The 13,284-nt window shown below is 41.4% G+C and overlaps 2 pseudogenes; both read right to left on the bottom strand.

Moving 5' to 3' along the window:
• Window positions 1-2,961: 2,961 nt before the first annotated feature.
• LOC114642631 (uncharacterized) lies at window positions 2,962-3,080 on the bottom strand (annotated as a pseudogene).
• A 128-nt stretch (window positions 3,081-3,208) lies between these two features.
• On the bottom strand, window positions 3,209-3,317 carry LOC114642628 (uncharacterized; annotated as a pseudogene).
• Window positions 3,318-13,284: the final 9,967 nt, after the last annotated feature.

Genomic DNA, 13,284 nt, shown 5'->3' with positions numbered 1-13,284 from the left:
TGGAAACTGGTTTTGAGGTGGCCCGTTCGGGCTCCTCATCCCTATCTACCACCTTAGAATTATCAGAGACACCGTCCAGCTCTGCAAGGACATGATAACGGTTTGACTCTTCTAATTCTGGCACCCTTTACCTTACGCCTTGTGACTGTGACCCACCTATTTCCACCTTTCTGGTCTGGAATCTCCTCCCGTGCCACCTTGGGGGTGCACACTATCTCTCTAAAGGACACCTGGGACAAGACCGCCAATTTACTATTACAACGCAGGTCAGCCAAATTCTCCTCTAGTTCAGCGACCCTGAGCTTGAGGTGTTGGATCAGCTGGCATCTCCTGCAGATGTAGCCCTCATAGACCACTGGCTGTTCCAAATCGTCATCTAAAAAGTTTAACATCCAAACAGGACTTGCATTGCACTGGCCTAATTATTAATAATTTGATTTGGGATTAGTAAAACTGCCTTAACTTTTTTTTTTCTTAAAATTAAATGATTTAACATAAATGGTAATACTAAGATCTGCTACAGCTATTTTACACCTTTTCCCCTTAAGCTCCTGTACTGTTCTTCCTATCAGCTGCCTTCTATTTGTCTTTCTATGAGGTTAACTTTACTTTTCTCTGTCTCTTCTCCTAACTTTGCCCTCCTCTTACTTATAAGCTCACCACTCGCACTGTTTGTATTCCCCCATATTAATGAACCCTTACGCTGTCACCCACTTAACTGTTACACCTCTGTGTACCTCTGGGCTGCTAAGGACTGTTCTATCTAAAATAAACAAATAAATAATACTTTAATACCTTATCTGCTCCTACAGGGCAGCACGGTGACGCAATGGGTAGCACTGTTGCCTCGCTGTTAAGAGACCCGGGTTCACTTCCCAGGTCCTCCCTGTGTGGAGTTTGTATGTTCTCCCTGTGTCTGCGTGGGTTTCCTCTGGTTTTCTCCCACAGTCCAACAACATGCAGGTTAGGTGCATTGGCGATTCTAAATTGTCCCTAGTGTGTGAGTGTGTGTGTGTGAGCGCCCTGCGGTGAGCTGGCGCTCTGCCTGGGGTTTGTTTCCTGCCTTGTGCCCTGGGATTGGCTCCCATGACCCTGTAGTTAGGAAATAGCGGGTTGGATAATGGATGGATGGATCTGCTCCTGGGCGGCACGGTGGCGCAGTGGGTAGCGCTGCTGCCTCACAGTTGGGAGACCTGGGGACCTGGGTTCGCTTCCCGGGTCCTCCCTGCGTGGAGTTTGCATGTTCTCCCCGTGTCTGTGTGGGTTTCCTCCCACATTCCAAAGACATGCAGGTTAGGTGGATAGGCGATTCTAAATTGGCGCTTGGTGTGTCGGAGTGTTTGTGTGTGTCCTGCGGTGGGTTGGCACCCTGCCCAGGATTGTTTCCTGCCTTGTGCCCTGTGTTGGCTGGGATTGGCTCCAGCAGACCCCTGTGTTTGGATTCAGCGGGTTGGAAAATGGCTAGATGGATGTGCTCCTACAGCCCCTTGTGCCTGATCGGCATCTTAACGCTGGCCACACACCGCTGAGCCTTCCCCTTTAATGATTTGAAGTCAGCCGTGGCCTTTCTTTTTCTTTTCCTTTAAACAAAGGAATCACTGTTACGATGATGCGGTTATTTGCTTACAAATGCAGATATCAGTTACTGCTGCTTTCTACCCTACTCCTCAATGCTAGTTCAAATACAGATAAGAAGAACAAGTGCAAGTAACTTTCCAAGCGCACCTCAAACACCCAGCTACTTTTGCTCTTGTGGGGGCAAAAAAAAAACTTTCTCAAGGGAAAAAAACTTTAAAAATTCCAACATGGTTCCTTAGCAGCAACCAAAACCAAACATTTTTTAAGAGCAAAATGTATTTTTTTATTTAAATCTCACACCACAGAACACACCAAAAACTCTCAACAGCCTCTAGCATTTGCAAAGCACTCGTCAGCCACATGACATGGAGGTACACTGTTTTACCACAATTACAGAGACAGCATGATAATGAAGACTTCTTCTTTCAACAAGATGGAGCTCCTCCACAATATGCCGTGAAAATGCGTGAGTTTTGTGATAAACAATTACCCAACTGGTGGATTGGTCGACAAGACCAGTGGAACGGACAGCATGATCACTCCAATGGACTTCATTTTGGGATGTTGTCAAAAATAACATTTTTTAACGACAACCACATACTGTGAATGAAATGATTGGCTACATAAGAGAAGCATGTCAAGAAATTGATGGCAATCAAGAACTCAGTGCCAAAGTGTGCTTGAGTGTAGTAAGTAGACTAGAAGAATATGTAAATAATGAAGGCCAACAATTGGAGCACTTACGAGATTGTACCTAATTGGAATTATACCATTGTGATATGCTTTTGAGTTAACAAAATTCATAAATATATTGTGTTACTAAAGCTACTGGAATAATCATAACAACTGTAAACCTACTTTTGCCCACTTTCTATAGAGTGAAGGGTGGGGTGGGAGTGGGGTGGAGACCACTTGCAAAAGAAAGGATGTAGATGTGGTATCCCATCCAAGTACTGGCCGAACCAGAGCATGTTTAGCTTTCAAGATCAGACATGTTCACACTGGAGTGGCCGTGAGAAAAAGCTCTTCTCCATTGTGTTAACTATACAGTGAAGGATGATAGACCCCACTTTCAATACAAAGGCCGTAGATGCGTTTCACAGCCATACACTGATGCCCAAGTTGAGTACAACTCCAATGGTCAGAAGCTAACGGCACTTGGGGTTCCCAGTTGATCTCCCATACAAGTACTGGCCAAGCCCGAGCTTGTTTAGCTTCCAAAATCAAGCGCATTCAAACTAGTGTGGTCATAAGCGAAGGTCCTGATCCTTTAAGCTGACTATATAGTGAAGAATGGGGAAGCCCGCTTCCAATAGAAAGGATAAAGATGCATTTCCCAGGAATACACTGATGCCCAGTATGACTACTACAGTAATGGCCAAAAGCTTACAGCACCCGGAGTTCCTAGGCAGTCTCCCATCCAAGTACTGGCTGAGCCCAAGCATGTTTAGCTTCGGAGATGGGACGAGATCAGGCACGTTCACACGGGTGTGGCCATAAGTGAAAGCCCTGCTCCTTTTCATTCAGTATATAATGAATAAAGGGGAAGCCTGCTTCCAAATTAAAGGATAAAGATGCGCTTCCAAGCCATACACTGATGCTCAGGTTAATTACAACAGTAATGGCTAAAAGCTTACAGCACTCGGGGTTCCCAGGTGGTCACCCATCCAAGTACTGGCTGAGCCCGAGCGTGTTTAGTTTCTGAGATCAGATGCATTCACACTGGTGTTGCCGTAAGCAAAGGCCCCACTCCTTTATGTTCAGTAGATAGATAGATAGATAGATAGATAGATAGATAGATAGATAGATAGATAGATAGATAGATAGATAGATAGATAGATAGATAGATAGATAGATAGATAGATAGATAGATAGATAATGTTTACCTCCCCCGGGTGAAATTCAAGAGTCGCATAGTTTGGGGGAGGAATGATCTTCTCAGTCTGTCAGTGGAGCAGGACAGTAACAGCAGTCTGTCACTGAAGCTGCTCTTCTGTCTGGAGATAACACTGTTTAGTGGATGCAGTAGATTCTCCATAATTGATAGGAGCCTGCTGAGCGCCCGTCGCTCTGCCACAGATGTCAAGCTGTCCAGCTCCATGCCAACAATAGAGCCTGCCTTCCTCACCAGTTTGTCCAGGCGTGAGGCATCCCTCTTCTTTATGCTGCCTCCCCAGCACACCACCGCATAGAAGAGGGCGCTCACCACAACCGTCTGATAGAAAATCTGCAGCATCTTATTGCAGATGTTGAAGGATGCCAGCCTTCTAAGGAAGTATAACCGGCTCTGTCCTTTCTTACACAGAGCATCAGTATTGGCAGTCCAGTCTAATTTATCATCCAGCTGCACTCCCAGGTATTTATAGGTCTGCACCATCTGCACACAGTCACCTCTGATGATCACGAGGTCCATGAGGGGTCTGGGCCTCCTAAAATCCACCACTAGCTCCTTGGTTTTGCTGGTGTTCAGGTGTAGATGGTTTGAGTCGCACCACTTAACAAAGTCCTTGATTAGGTCCCTATACTCCTCCTCCTGCCCACTCCTGATGCAGCCCATGATAGCAGTATCGTCAGCGAACTTTTGCACGTGGCAGGAATCCGAGTTGTATTGGAAGTCCGATGCATATAGGCTGAACACGACCGGAGAAAGTACAGTCCCCTGCGGCGCTCCTGTGTTGCTGACCACAATGTCAGATGTGCAGTTCCCGAGACGCACATACTGAGGTCTGTCTTTAAGATAGTCCACGATTCATGCCACCAGGTATGAATCTACTCCCATCTCTGGCAGCTTGTCCCTAAGGAGCAGAGATTGGATTGTGTTGAAGGTGCTAGAGAAGTCTAGAAACATAATTCTTACAGCACCACTGCCTCTGTCCAAGTGGGAGAGGGATCAGTGTAGCTTATAGATGATGGCATCCTCCGCTCCCACCTTCTCCTGAAATACGAACTGCAGAGGGTCAAGGATGTGTTGAACCTGTGGCCTCAGGTGGTGAAGCAGCAGCCTCTCCATGGTCTTCATCACATGTGACGTCAGAGCAACAGGCCTATATATATAATATAATATAATATAATATAATATAATATAATATAATATAATATAATATAATATAATATAATATAATATAATATAGTGAAGAAAAGGAGAGCCTGCTTCCAAAAGAAAGGATAAAGATGCGTTTCCAAGCCATACACTGATTCTCAGGTTAAGTACAACAGTAATGGCTAAAAGCTTACAGCACTCGGGGTTCCCAGGCAGTCTCCCTTCCAAGTACTGGCCGAGCCCGAGTGTGTTTAGCTTCCGAGATCAGGCGCGTTCACAATGGTGTGGCTGCAAGTGAAAGCTCTGCTCCTATATGTTCGGTATATAGTGAAGAAAAGGGGAGCCTCTTCTAATTGAAAGGATAAAAATGCATTTCCAAGCCATACATTGATGCCGAGGTTGAGTACAACAGTAATGGTTAATAGCTTAAAGCATTCAGAGTTCCCAGGCGGTTTCCAGTTCAAGTACTGGTGGAGCCCGAGCGTGTTGAGCTTCTGAGATCAGAAGTGTTCACACTGGTGTGGCCGCAAAGAGGACAAATGTAAAACTTTTGGATTAGGAGCATGTAAAATAATGCTTCCTGCACTTCATCCTCGATTAAGGGAATGGGTTAACCAGATTAGTAGCTCCCAAATTTTACGAATGTGCTACCCACCTAATAAAAAGTGTTGTTTGCAACCTGCCCGCGTGCAACTGCAAGTGAAGGTTGTAACTACGCGCACGAATCGTGCTGCTGCTCACAGGTGCAAGCAGGTGTGAAACTGTTACTGGGTTCACAGTAAACCATAGCAACATTCCTGACGGTTAACAATATCGTTTCAAATTTTAATTATCGTTAAAATCATTGTTGATTACTGCTCTTTGAAAATCTCATGTTAAATAATGCCCAGCATAAATAAAAGTAAGTCTTACAGACACAGAGGGCAGGCAATGTGTTTTCATTTGTGTTAGTAAAAATTTGGCAGAAAGCAGTGACAGCGCTTCTAGGAGGATTAAATTTGAAGTCTTACGTTTATTTAAGGTGTTGGCTATGTCATTATTTTAATGTTTATGCAAACAAACATATTTGTATTTTTAAAAAGTTTTTTTTTAATGTTTAACTTGAAGCTATGACTTGTTAATGATCAAACAACTAATTATTTTCAGTTTTTTGTTTACAGATATACAAATGTGGCCATGTAAATTGTGTAACATTTCATTATCTACCAGGTATGACTTGCTACAATATTTTAGGCTGAAACATATCCACCTGTGTCTACGCAGATATATTGTGGATGAAAGCACTGCATTAAGATCAAGATGATGAACTTCCGCTCCAAGCTCGGCTGAGCTGGACAACCAGAAGTTCTTGACAACTCACTTAAGAACAAATGGAAAGGTCAGGGTAAACCAGCTGCAAACATAAAGAAGCCCCGGAAGGCATAGGTTAATTTCTGTCTAAGCCATCCAAGAGGTGAGACCACAGACACCCTAGGGATGGAAAGGGTTGCTCTTTTGACCGAGTTTAAAAACAAAAAAAGAATGATGAGGCATTGATCAAGGAAAAGATGCAGTGTACCTTTTCGTACAGAAGATAAGAAGTTCTTCAATGTTTGTAGAGGTGTGAAACCGATGCCTAGCACTGTTTGGAGTTAGTGAAGTAAGTTTATTAACCCATTAATTTGAAATGTCGATGCAAATCCTCATACTAATTGCATTCAGGTTTATACATCTTGTTATGTCTTTTCTGCTCTCCTTCAGGTCAACCTGGAGTTCATGTGTGCAACAACTGCTTCTCTAAATCAAAATTCATTGGACAACTGGACAGATACACTGATGGCCTGATGGAGGTTTTCTGTGCCAAAGGATGATCTGCAGGACAGAAAATCCATGCCATAATGGCAACGGCAGCTACAGTAAGTGTTTTTATGTAGTCAAGCAACAAGCTGCTGAAATTCATAGGACTTTTTTCTCTTTCTCCTCCTAATCCATTCTATCTCCTTCTCTAAAAGTTACACATATTTGCCTACATGTTACATATCTGTCTATGTTTTTATGAATTTATATTACCAAACCTTTTATTGATCTTTGTATTAACGCAGCTTAAAACACACAAAGAACGAACAATTTCTCTCATGCAAAATTTAACATACAATCAGAGATTGTATATTGTATTTGAGATTATATAACTATATCAAAGTTCTTAGAATAATGTGGTTACAAACATGTCTTGAGAGTGGATCCACCAAATACAGCCCTGGGTGATATAAACTTTAAACATTACTTCATTGATTTAACTTTGAATTCAGCATTAGTTAAACTAATTAAATTATGTCTGTGCATTGACAAATGTAATATTCTTTGGAATCTTTTTGGTATACTTGTTTCAGAATGAAGACAAACATTAAGCATAACTGTGTCCTGAGGAGCTTAAGTGTCTCTTTCAATGAAGACATGGAGACACTTCTCAAGGAATACATGGTAAGTGTATGTCTACCTGCTCTCTTTACATTATGTGTAAGTTATGGATATACATGTATTTACATTATGTTAATTGTCTTATAGACATCATAGTTTAGCATTGCCCATGTTTGTTTGCAGTGTGCACTGAAAGATGAAAAAAATGCTGCATGAATTTGGAGTTTGATCATACAATCTAAATGAGACACTTGTCAACTGTAAATGTATAAAACAGTTGCACATCTTATTCTTCTTTGCTTATCCTCCAGGACTGTGATTGTGCAGAGGCTGAGTCTGCGATTGCACAGACAACAATGGGCTTCTACATCATTTATACAACGAGTGCCAGTCGTGAAGAGGAACCTACAGATGTTGGCATTGTACTTGAAGGAATGGAAGTTCTGCAAAACCTACGTAGTGTCACCTTTGGAAGTATGATGCTTTTTGGACTGATTCATGCACATAAAAATTGAAAATTGGGATTCTCCAGTGATTGAGAGCAATTGGTCTGATACACTGATATTTACTTCTGGAAGTGTATATAAGATTTGGAAAGTCTATGTATTCCTTACAGTTCTTGATTTATATTGTTAGAGGTGGTCAGAAATTTAAAAAAATGGATGTCAGGGATTCCTTAAAATGCTTGTGTACTACATTCCAGCTTTAACTGTTTATCTAATAGGTTTCATCTGTCTACCTCTAGTTTTATTACACAGTTGTTAAGCACAGTTCCTAAAATGTGGCACCCGCTACTACTGAGTATGGTGGTTTTCTCTGCGTGTCCTGACGCTGTCTTCTTGGGGTTCTCTGTCCACAGAAATTTTATAAATTCAGGTCCTCTGCCAAACCGACGGCCAGAGAATCCTGCCAACTACACCACTGTGAAATATAGAGGCACTGTCGTCCCCTTGAACCCTCAGATCAGATGTCAGACACCAGATAAAAATCCAATTATTATTTATTTTATAATAATAATGTGCGCCAAGCACCCTTCTCTCCACAATACTCATAAATAATCAATAACCAATACAATAAACCAATCATCCTCTCCCAGACACGTTGCCACCCTTCCACCCAGCTCAGCTCACTCGTCTGGGGTTCCCCAGAGTCCTTTATAGTCCCTGACCTGGAAGTGGTTCCATCCCAACAATCCATAAGTCCTCATCACTCCCGGGTCAGGTAAAAACTTCTTTTCTTCATCAGCTCAGAAGCACTTTATTTCTTCCAACCATGTGACTAGGATTTACTTCCGGGCTGTATGGAAAATAAACTTGTCTGTGTCTCCCTGCAGCATCCCCTGGTGGCACAGACGTTATCCAGCAGGGCTGTGTATTAAAACTCCATAGTCCATGATGCCCTGCTGGAATTCGGGGCATCTCCACGTGCAAGGAGGGCTCCATCTAGCGGCCTGGGGTATTGGCCGGGATAAATGGCCAGCCATATCCCACAATATATATATATTTGGTAAAACGTGAACTACCACAGCTATGCTGATGACACACAGCTGTATTTATCAATTGTACCTGATGACCCCAAATCTCTTGATTCACTAACACAATGTCTGACTTGTATTTCAGAATGGATGAATAGTAACTTTCTCAAGTTAAATAAAGAGAAAACTGAAATCTTAGTGATTGGCAATAATGGATACAATGAGGCTATTAGAAATAAACTGGATGCATTAGGATTAAAAGTCAAAACGTAGGTAAAAAGCTTAGGGGTAACTGTTGACTGTAATCTAAATTTTAAATTGCATATTAATCAGATCACTAGGACAGCATTTTTTCACTTAAGAAACATAGCAAAAGTTAGACCTCTTATGTCATTGAAAGATGCTGAGAAATTAGTTCACGCGTTTGTTTTCAGTCGACTAGATTACTGTAACGCACTCCTCTCAGGAATACCCAAAAAAGACATAAATCGTTTGCAACTAGTGCAGAATGCAGCTGCTAGAATCCTTACCAGGAAAAGAAAATCCGAGCACATCTCTCCAGTTTTGATGTCACTACACTGGTTACCTGTGTCATTCAGGATTGATTTTAAAATTTTGCTTATGGTTTATAAAGCCTTAAATAATCTCGCCCCATCTTATATATCGGAATGTCTGACGTCTTATATTCCAAATCGCAACCTCAGATACTCAACTGAGTGTCTCCTTAGAATTCCAAGAGCAAAACTTAAAAGAAGTGGTGAGGCGGCCTTCTGCTGTTATGCACCTAAAATCTGGAATAGCCTGCCAATAGGAATTCGCCAGGCTAATACAGTGGAGCACTTTAAAAAACTGCTGAAAACACATTACTTTAACATGGCCTTCTCATAACTTCACTGTAATTTAATCCTGATACTCTGTATATCCAATTCATTATAATAACTATTCATGGTGGCTCTAAAATCTGTACTAACCCCTACTCTCTCTTCTGTTTCCTTTTCCGGTGTCTACTCTAAGTACCATGATGTTCCAAAAATGATGGATGGATTAAAAGCCAGAAGTCTGTATGACCATCAGCATCAAGTGACTCCATGAGAACCCTAACTACAAAGAGGACTATTTCATTTATGTTAGGTGGAATGCCCAGAGGGGACTGGGCGGTCTCGTTGCCTGGAACCCCTACAGATTTTTTTTTTTTTTCTCCAGCTTTCTGGAGTTTTTTTTTGTTTTTTCTGTCCACCCTGGCCATCGGACCTTACTCCTTTTCTATGTTAACTAATGTTGCCCTATTTTAATTTCTTATTTTGTCTTTTATTTTTCTTTTCTTCATTATGTAAAGGACTTTGAGCTACTTTTTGTATGAAAATGTGCTATATAAATAAATGTTGTTGTTGTTGTTGAATCCCCTTTGATTTATATATGTCCGTGTCTTCAGGGTTGCATTGCTCCGGCAGACAGCACTATTCAGCTGCTCCGGCTCGATCGACCCTTCCACCAAGCACCCGGTCCACATTTCCGCCTCCCTTGTAGGGCTCGCAGTAACTTGGCACCCGCTACAAAGTAATTGCGGGCCTGGTTCACACTGCATCCCTCTATGGTATACGGTACGGGTCTCGCTTACCTGTACCACCGCATTTATCATGACGGGAGGCTCCCGACCAAATCGCCCTATTTACCCAACGAGGTAAGAAGAAGGCGGTATCATGGCAGCAGAGCCGGCACTAAGCTAAAAATGAAACAGCTTGCGAGAAAGTGGCGTTTTAAGCCTTCGGTGCCTTCTGTGATTCAGGGAAATGTGAACTCAATCTCAAATAAAATTGACGAACTGGCTGCGCTGGTGAAAAATGTAAGAACCTACAGAGAATGCAGTTTGTTGTGCTTTTGCGAAACATGGCTAACTACCACCATCCCAGATGCTAACGTGGAGCTACCCGGGTTTAGCACAGTTAGAGCGGACAGAGATGCAAGTACCTGCGGGAAGCACAAAGGAGGAGGACTCGCTCTCTATGTTAATACAAGGTGGTGTACCTCTGGACATGTTAACGTCAAAGTCTCCACTTGCTGCAGGGACATCGAACTGTTGGCCATAAGTTTGCATCCCTATTACTTGCCCAGAGAGTTCGGACATGTCATTGTTGTTATTGTTTACATCCCTCCTCGGGTGGACGTGGAGACAGTGAGTGACATCATCCATTCTGCTGTTGCTAAGTTACAAACGCAGCACCCTGAGGCACTTGTGCTAATCGCTGGAGACTTTAACCATGTGACGCTGGACAAAACATTACCTGCCTTCTCCCAGTATGTGGACTGTAACACCCGGGGAAATAAGACTATTGATTTACTGTATGCAAACATTAAAGACACATACAGCGCCACCCCGCTGCCTGCGCTTGGGAAAGCAGATCATAACCTGGTTCTGCTTCAGCCTCACTACAAACCAAAAGTGAGGGTCCTACCTGCAACCACACGATCATTCAGGAAGTGGACCCCGGAGGCAGAGAAGGCTCTGAGAGAATGTTTTGGAACTACAGACTGGGATATCCTGCAGGGATCACAGAGTGAGAACATTGAGGAAGTTGTTGACTGCACTACTGACTACATCAACTTCTTTTTTTTTTTTTATATTTTTATTTTATTAATTTTCATTGTAATCATTCCATACAAACAGATCAATTTATAACCCAACAAATTTGAAGACTAATTAAACCCCACCCCTGAGAAGGAGAGCTTAGCTAAAGGAAAATTGCTTAAGGCTTTTTAATAAGGCAACATTAAACAAAAGAAAGGGAGAAGTAAATATCTATGTAAATAAGAGATGGAGAAGGGAGTTAAATGCGGTAATAGTTATTTCTCTTATTCTAAAATAATATTGATTAAATCCTGCCATGTTTTGAAAAAATTTTGTACAGATCCTCTAACTGAAAATTTGATTTTTTCCAATTTCAAATAATATAAAACATCGGTTTCCCACTGACTTATAAGATGAGAATTAGGATTCTTCCAATTTAACAAAATAAGTCTGCGTGCCAAAAGTGTAGTGAATGCAATCACCGTTTGCTTGTCCTTCTCTACTTCAAGTCCATCTGGAAGAACACCGAACACAGCTGTTAATGGGTTAGGAGGGATTGTGATACCAAGGCTGTCTGAGAGGCACTTAAACATTTTTGTCCAAAATGATGTTAGTTTGGTGCAGGCCCAAAACATGTGACCCAGTGAGGCAGGAGCTTGGTTGCAGCGTTCGCAGGTTGGATCCTGCCCTGGAAACATTTTGGACAGTTTTAAGCGAGACAGATGGGCTTGATATATAATTTTTAGTTGAATAATTCTATGCTTTGCGCATATAGAACTCGAGTGAATTCTCTGCTTTGCTACCTTCCACTCCTTTTCTGATATATTGATTAAGAGATCTTCTTCCCAATGTCCTCTTGGATCTTTGAAAGGTAGGGACTCTAATAAGATTTTATATATTGCGGAAATAGTGTTTGTTTCCTCGAAATTGAGCAGTATTTTTTCCAGCATTGTGGAGGGTGCAAGGTGGGGGAAATCGGGCAATTTCTGTTTAACAAAATTTCTAATTTGAAGATAGTAAAAGAAATGTGTAGCTGGGAGGTTGAATTTTGAACGTAATTGTTCAAAACATGTAAATATGTTGTCTATATAAAGATCTCTGAGCATTTTAATCCCAAAACTTTTCCAGGTATTAAAAACTGGATATACTTGCGAAGGTTGAAAGAGGTGGTTCTCTTGCAGAGGTGCCACTGATAAAAGATTTTCCATCTTAAAATGCTTTATAATTTGGTTCCATATTCTGAGTGAGTAAAGCACAATTGGGTTATTAGTATATTTGCGATAACTTTCATTTATTGGAGAGCAGAGCAGGGAATATAAAGAAGTACTACAGGATTTTACTTCTATTGCGGACCAAGCCTGTGTATGTTCGTTTATTTGTGTCCAGGTTTTTATGGCTTGTATGTTTGCTACCCAGTAATAAAACTGAAAATTAGGTAAAGCCATGCCACCTTCAGCCTGAGGTCTTTGTAGGGTTGCTCTTCGGATACGTGGGTGTTTTGAGTTCCAAATGAATGAGGTTATTATTGAATCTAACTGTTTAAAAAACGATTTATTGATATATATTGGAATGTTTTGAAATAAAAAGAGAAGTTTAGGAAGGATATTCATCTTAACGATGTTAATTCTTCTGGCTAGAGTGAGATGAAGGGTTGACCATCTATGCAAGTCTTGCTTAATTTTTTCCATACAGACGGCAAAATTTTGTTGATAAAGAGCTTTATGTTTACTTGTGATATTTACCCCTAGGTATTTAAACTGATCTGCTATGGTAAAAGGTAGGGTGTCTAATCTAATATTATATGCTTGTGAATTCACTGGAAAGATTATACTTTTATTCAGATTAATTCTAAAACCAGATATCTTTTGAAATTCTGTTAGTGCGGGGACAGTGTTTTCTGGGTCTGATATATATAAGACCATATCATCTGCATATAGAGAAATTTTCTGTTCCAGTCCTTCTCTGACAATCCCCTTTATCTGATAAGAGTTTCGGCAGTGAACCGCCAGTGATTCAATAGCGATTGAAAACAACAGTGGCGACAAGGGACATCCTTGTCTGGTACCACGTTCTAGTTTAAAGTAGTCTGAGCAAATGTTATTAATACAAACTGAAGCTTCTAGATTGGTATACAGTAGTTTGATCCAAGCACAAATATTCGGGCCAAACCCAAATTTCTCCAATGCAGTGAAAAGGTAATTCCATTCAATCATATCAAATGCTTTTTCT

The sequence above is a fragment of the Erpetoichthys calabaricus genome, chromosome 11 (genome assembly GCF_900747795.2).
Source record: "Erpetoichthys calabaricus chromosome 11, fErpCal1.3, whole genome shotgun sequence".
NCBI classification, from domain to species: domain Eukaryota; kingdom Metazoa; phylum Chordata; class Cladistia; order Polypteriformes; family Polypteridae; genus Erpetoichthys; species Erpetoichthys calabaricus.
This window is presented reverse-complemented; position numbering and strand designations above follow the sequence as displayed.